Here is a 6,000-nt window from a genome sequence, read left to right as displayed (position 1 = left end):
CATGCACATTTGGCAACAACCTTCTTGTATCACGAGTTAAACGTAATTTATTGCACTCCTACCTCGAGTTAAATTGTAGTCATATTTGTGATGAACAAGCAAACTCTTTCATTGTCAGACTCGCAAAGTTGAAGTTCTCTTCCCATCAGTTTTGTACCCTTTCTTTTACAAATAAAAGGCTGATGGAATACTCAGGTCACAGAGGGTATTAACTGCCAGCAGAATGGTGGGGCATCAATTGGACATGATAAGCAAGGGAATGAACGAACAGGAAAAGAGGAGAGTGAGGAAGAGTGGAACGAAATGGGGGATGACACGAGATGGTGGTGGACCGTATGTTTGAAGCCTTAGAGGGAAGAGTGGGGTTTAACAGCTTCTGGAAGGCAGTTTCACAAATGGGGGAAAAAAAGAGAAAAAAAAAGAGTTGAGGTGTGTATTAAGCCTGGATTTTAGGATTCGGAGGGAGTTTCAGAAGTTTAATCAGGAGGGGATTCCTGGATGAATGTGTATATCCTGTTGTTGTTGGGGAGGGTCAGAGGGTTGAGTTAGCATGGGGAGCTACATCGAAGGAGAGGCGGTTCTACTCTTTTCATGCTTGTGGAACGACCTTCCTTCTCTGACATTGTCCTGTCTCTCCTTCCAGGCCTTCAAGAAGACCACCCAGCATCTACTGTCAGAACACTCTGCCAACTGTGACAATTTATAATTCACTAATTATACTACCAAGCCCTCGACCTCATCCCCACTGCTTCCTGCTTGCTTCTCTGTTGCTTGCCTGCTGTTCTTTCATACTTAAAAAATTATTTATTGGTTTATAGCTCACTTCTTCTTATGAAACAACCTCCCCCCCCCCCGCAAAAAAAAAATAATAATAATAATAATAATAATAAAACATTTGTTTTTCATTCATTCATTCACACTGATAATTAATTCACTTTGATATTTGTTATCTCATTTATAGTTTAGTGAATAAGTCAAGACAGTGAAAAAGTTTCCAAATGTGATAATGACTTCTTCAAAGTTACTGTATTGTGTTCCTTTCTAATTATTCAACAAAACAGACCTCTATTTTCGACGAAATAAAACGGACGTCAAATTCGACCTGAAAATTACCTTTGACGTCTTCACGTGACTCATTGAATACACTTGACGTGCCCACATTCTTCAATAATTTGGCAGAATGGAGAGAAACTTCAACTTCGTACTCATTTATAACCCAAGGGCAAGTTTGTGAATTCAACCCTCGGCATTCTTTGATCGGTGGTTCATCTCCTGACCCCTCAATATGGCTCCACCATATACAAGGTTTAGGTAAGGAGTATGGAGATACATCTCAGGGCTCAACTGGATGGGAGCCTGGAAATAACATTGAAGCTTAACTTCATCCAGATCAGAGTTGAGCACTTACCGGCTCAACAGCATCTCAAACCAACATCCACCCCATCTCCCCAGTGATCTCTGGCTGAAGTGTCTAGAATAAATAGCTCCTCTATGAGCCTCGACAAATGCACTGCAAGAACTCATTCTCCCTTCTTAAATCACACCTGCCAACCCCAGGACCTCTACCATCAAAACCCACAAGAACAGCATTGCTGTGACCTACAAAACCTTCAAGTTCCACTTCAATTGTCACTCAACACAAACTTGGACGTGCTGACATCACTACATCATTGCTGAGTCAAATGTCCTAACAAGTACCATCTTGGGTTAACCTTCATCCACAGCTACTTTGGAACAGCTTCATCAAAGGTCCCATGTTATTTTAAGAACAACTTGGTTTAAACTAATTCTCAAACAGAAAAAAAAAATCCATTTCAGTTTTCTCAAACAACCAGAAGATTTTGAGACTTCAAGAGAACATAACATTAGCCACAAAGGCCATCATAGCAGCTTCAATGCTCCCAGCTGCCTTATGCAGTAACAGCTGCTCAGGTCACAAAAAAATTCCACAGCTCTGCGGTTGGGTGCACCAAATGGCGGTCATTCCAGTAGTCAACTACCTCATGGAAAGAGAATTTCCTGGGCCAGGGCAGAGGAAATTAATTGTTTGGATTGAGTTTCCATTTCTCCCCCAGTGCCAGAGGCTCACTAAACAGACACCTTGACGACCCCTTGGCAGGAACACAGTGCTGATGATGAAATGGTCACTTAAGACTAAACAGCATTCGTCGATGTTCACGGGTTGGAGAACATTACACCATGAAAAATAAGACGCAGGAATAAAGATAAAAATGCTAATGGGAACATGATCTTTCAATATTTCAAACCTCATTTTTGTTTTTACTCTTCTTCAGATTTCTTCCAATCTTCCATTTTATTCCGCTCACCTTTGATTGTCCATTACATTCTTAGTCCCCTTTTCCACCGCCTCACTTTCCTCCTTCAACCCATTTTCTCAGTTCCTTACTTCTGCCTCCCATTGTTTCTTTTTTTGTCTATGCGCACTGTGTTTTGGAAATGACTTCCTTTTGCACTACAATAACAAGCGATACATTTCAGTCTCTGTGTTCCCCTCACTGTTTCACTCTCTGAAACCCCCAGTCAAGGTTTGGCAGCTTCATTGCTTAGCAACTAGAAAAACAATGATCTTTTCCTGAGACCTGTCTTAACAGTGCTGATCTGAATATTTCATAGAATCTCACGAGATGAACGTTATCGAAGATTTGATCATCTTCTTTACAATCCAGACTTAGTGGCACTATGGTTAGAGTGTTTGAACCAAGTCTGGGAAGTCAGAAGTTCGATTTCAATCCTGGTCATACAAAGGACTTCAAAAATAGTACAGGCAACTTTGTCATTTGATGCTCAGCATTTAGAGGATATAGCATGGACGAACCTCTGCACAAACCCTGTGGATAGCATCCCTTGATTGGGGGGGGGGGGTGGGACTGACTGCAGAGAGGAAAGCACAAAGATGGCGTCGCTGGTACCCAGATTGCCCTAAAAAATTACACCACTCCACTCTAGGTGAATGTTTGTACTTGTGTTGTGTTAGAAGTTAAACCCAGTGTCATCTGATGGCTGTGTCTGCAGGTGTGCAAGACTTGTGTGGGACAGCTCTTCCATGAGCCTTTGACACTGTAGAAGAAAACAGCCATTAAAAGAGCATGTGCTGTACTTCTTAAAAGGAAGCAAAAGGGTCAAACCTTCTAATAGGTGTCAAACTTTCAAAAGAAACTGAGATTTTTGGATGTTTTTCAATATCTTAACATTGAAATTGTGAGATATATGGGGGCACAAATAAACAATTCAAAAAAATGTTATTTTAGAGTTGATAGCACCACAACCACCTGCCCCCAATCCCACCCCCCTCCCCACCCTGACTGCACACATACCCACTCTCCACTGTCCCTCTGTTCCCCTAACCATCCAACACTCTCTGGTCCCCTAACCATCCAACACTCTGCGGTCCCTAGCCATCCCACATTCGCTGGTCCCCAAGCCATCCCACACTCTCTAGTCCCCTTGCCATCCGACACTCTCCGGTCCCCTTGCCATCCCACACTCTCCGGTCCCCGAGCCATCCCACACTCTCCGGTCCCCAAGCCATCCCACACTCTCCGGTCCCCTAGCCATCCCACACTCTCCGGTCCCCAAGCCATCCCACACTCTCCGGTCACCAAGCCATCCCACACTCTCCGGTCCCCAAGCCATCCCACACTCTCCGGTCCCCAAGCCATCCCACACTCTCCGGTCCCCAAGCCATCCCACACTCTCCGGTCCCCAAGCCATTCAACACTCTCTAGTCCCACAGTCATCCCACACTCTTTGGTCACCTCGTCATTCCATACTCTCTGGTCCCATAGCCATCTCACACTCTCTGGTCCCCAAGCCATCCCACACTCTCTGGTCGCTCAGCCAGCCCACACTCTCTGGTCCCATTGCCATCCCACACTCTCTGGTCCCTCAGTCATCTCACAATCTCCGGTCACTCAGCCATCCCACACTCTCTGGTCCCCTAGTCATTCCACACTCGAGTCCCATAGCCATCCCACACTCTCTGGTCCCATTGCCATCCCACACTCTCTGGTCCCTAAGTCATCTCACAATCTCCGGTCACTCAGCCATCCCACACTCTCTGGTCCCCTAGTCATTCCACACTCTGGTCCCATAGCCATCCCACACTCTCCGGTCCCATACCCATCCCACACTCTCCGGTCCCCAAGCCATTCCACACTGTCTGGTCCCCAAGCCATCCCACACTCTCCGGTCCCCTAGCCATCCCACACTCTCCGGTCCCTAAGCCATCCCACACTCTCCGGTCGCCAAGCCATCCCACACTGTCTGGTCCCCAAGCCATTCCACACTTTTCGGTCCCCTAGTCATCCCACACTCTCCGGTCCCCAAACCATCCCACACTCTCCGGTCTCTCCACCATCTATATATCTCCATATCTCTCTCTCTCTCTCTCTCTCTCTCTCTCCCCCTCTCTCTCTCTCTCTCTCTCTCTCTCTCTATCTCGCTCTCTATCTCTCTCTCTATCTCTCTCTCTATCTCTCTCTCTATCTATCTCTCTATCTATCTCTCTATCTCTCTATCTCTCTATCTCTATCTCTATCTCTATCTCTCTATCTATCTCTCTCTCTATCTCTCTCTCTCTATCTCTCTCTATCTCTCTCTCTATCTCTCTCTCTATCTCTCTCTCTCTCTCTCTCTCTCTCTCTCTCTCTCTCTCTCTCTCTCTCTCTCCCCCAGCCCACACTCTCTGGTCCCATTGCCATCCCACACTCTCTGGTCCCTCAGTCATCTCACAATCTCCGGTCACTCAGCCATCCCACACTCTCTGGTCCCCTAGTCATTCCACACTCGAGTCCCATAGCCATCCCACACTCTCTGGTCCCATTGCCATCCCACACTCTCTGGTCCCTAAGTCATCTCACAATCTCCGGTCACTCAGCCATCCCACACTCTCTGGTCCCCTAGTCATTCCACACTCTGGTCCCATAGCCATCCCACACTCTCCGGTCCCATACCCATCCCACACTCTCCGGTCCCCAAGCCATTCCACACTGTCTGGTCCCCAAGCCATCCCACACTCTCCGGTCCCCTAGCCATCCCACACTCTCCGGTCCCTAAGCCATCCCACACTCTCCGGTCGCCAAGCCATCCCACACTGTCTGGTCCCCAAGCCATCCCACACTCTCCGGTCCCCTAGTCATCCCACACTCTCCGGTCCCCAAACCATCCCACACTCTCTGGTCTCTCCACCATCTATCTCTCTCTCTCTCTCTCTCTCTCTCTCTCTCTCTCTCTCTCTCTCTCTCTCTCTCTCTCTCTCTCTCTCTCTCTCTCTCTCTCTCTCTCTCTCTCTCTCTCTCTCTCTCTCTCTCTCTCTCTCTCTCTCTCCCCCCCCCCGGTCCCCTCGCCATCCCACTCTCTTTGCAACACTTTAAATAAGAGAGCATTTAATCAATGAATTAATCAATCATTAAGTATTCAGATGCAATTTATTAGTCGAATTGCCAAAACGATTTTGGTTTTGGAATAATCTCTGGCAAATTTGAAAGACCAATGAATGTTTAACAAAGAAAGCTTTGCAATTGTCACAGAGCAAAGGCAAGATGTGCAGAATGTCATTTTTCTTTTTCTCTTTCTCTTTCCAATTATTGTACCTTGGCCAAATAATGCGATGAACCCGTGTATATTGTTCCAGGTTTTCACTTCATGTGATGGATTTTTTTTATTTTGAAATCTGATTTCTGTTTCATCTCAAGCATTAATTGATGTGATCAAACCAGGAATGATGCTTCTTTGGCATAAAAGCCCAAAACCGAACAGAGACAATAAAGTAGCGACCGAGTACTGCATATGTGTATATATTTTCAGAATGGTTCTTTCATCGTTCACATGTTTCCATAAACCTCATTAATTGCACTTCACTGATTGCGAGGTATCACCAAGCATAGGCAGCTATGTCTTTGTAATTAAACCCCTCAATGAATGTTGTTAAACAAAATCAATCCAGACCAACACCCCAGGCTGTAGGAATGACTGCAACTT

At 46.0% G+C, this 6,000-nt stretch overlaps 1 protein-coding gene across 3 annotated transcripts in view; it reads right to left on the bottom strand.

Moving 5' to 3' along the window:
• The window catches only part of LOC147012783 (uncharacterized), a 416,846-nt gene that overhangs the window by 338,608 nt on the left and 72,238 nt on the right, over positions 1–6,000 (bottom strand). The gene's annotated exons all lie outside the window — the stretch shown is intronic.

Source organism: Eptatretus burgeri, chromosome 14 (assembly GCF_056783735.1).
Source record: "Eptatretus burgeri isolate ZD-2024b chromosome 14, Ebu_testis_v1, whole genome shotgun sequence".
Lineage (NCBI taxonomy): Eukaryota > Metazoa > Chordata > Myxini > Myxiniformes > Myxinidae > Eptatretus > Eptatretus burgeri.
The sequence above is the reverse complement of the archived record's forward strand: the minus strand, read 5'-3'. Positions and strand labels throughout refer to the sequence as shown.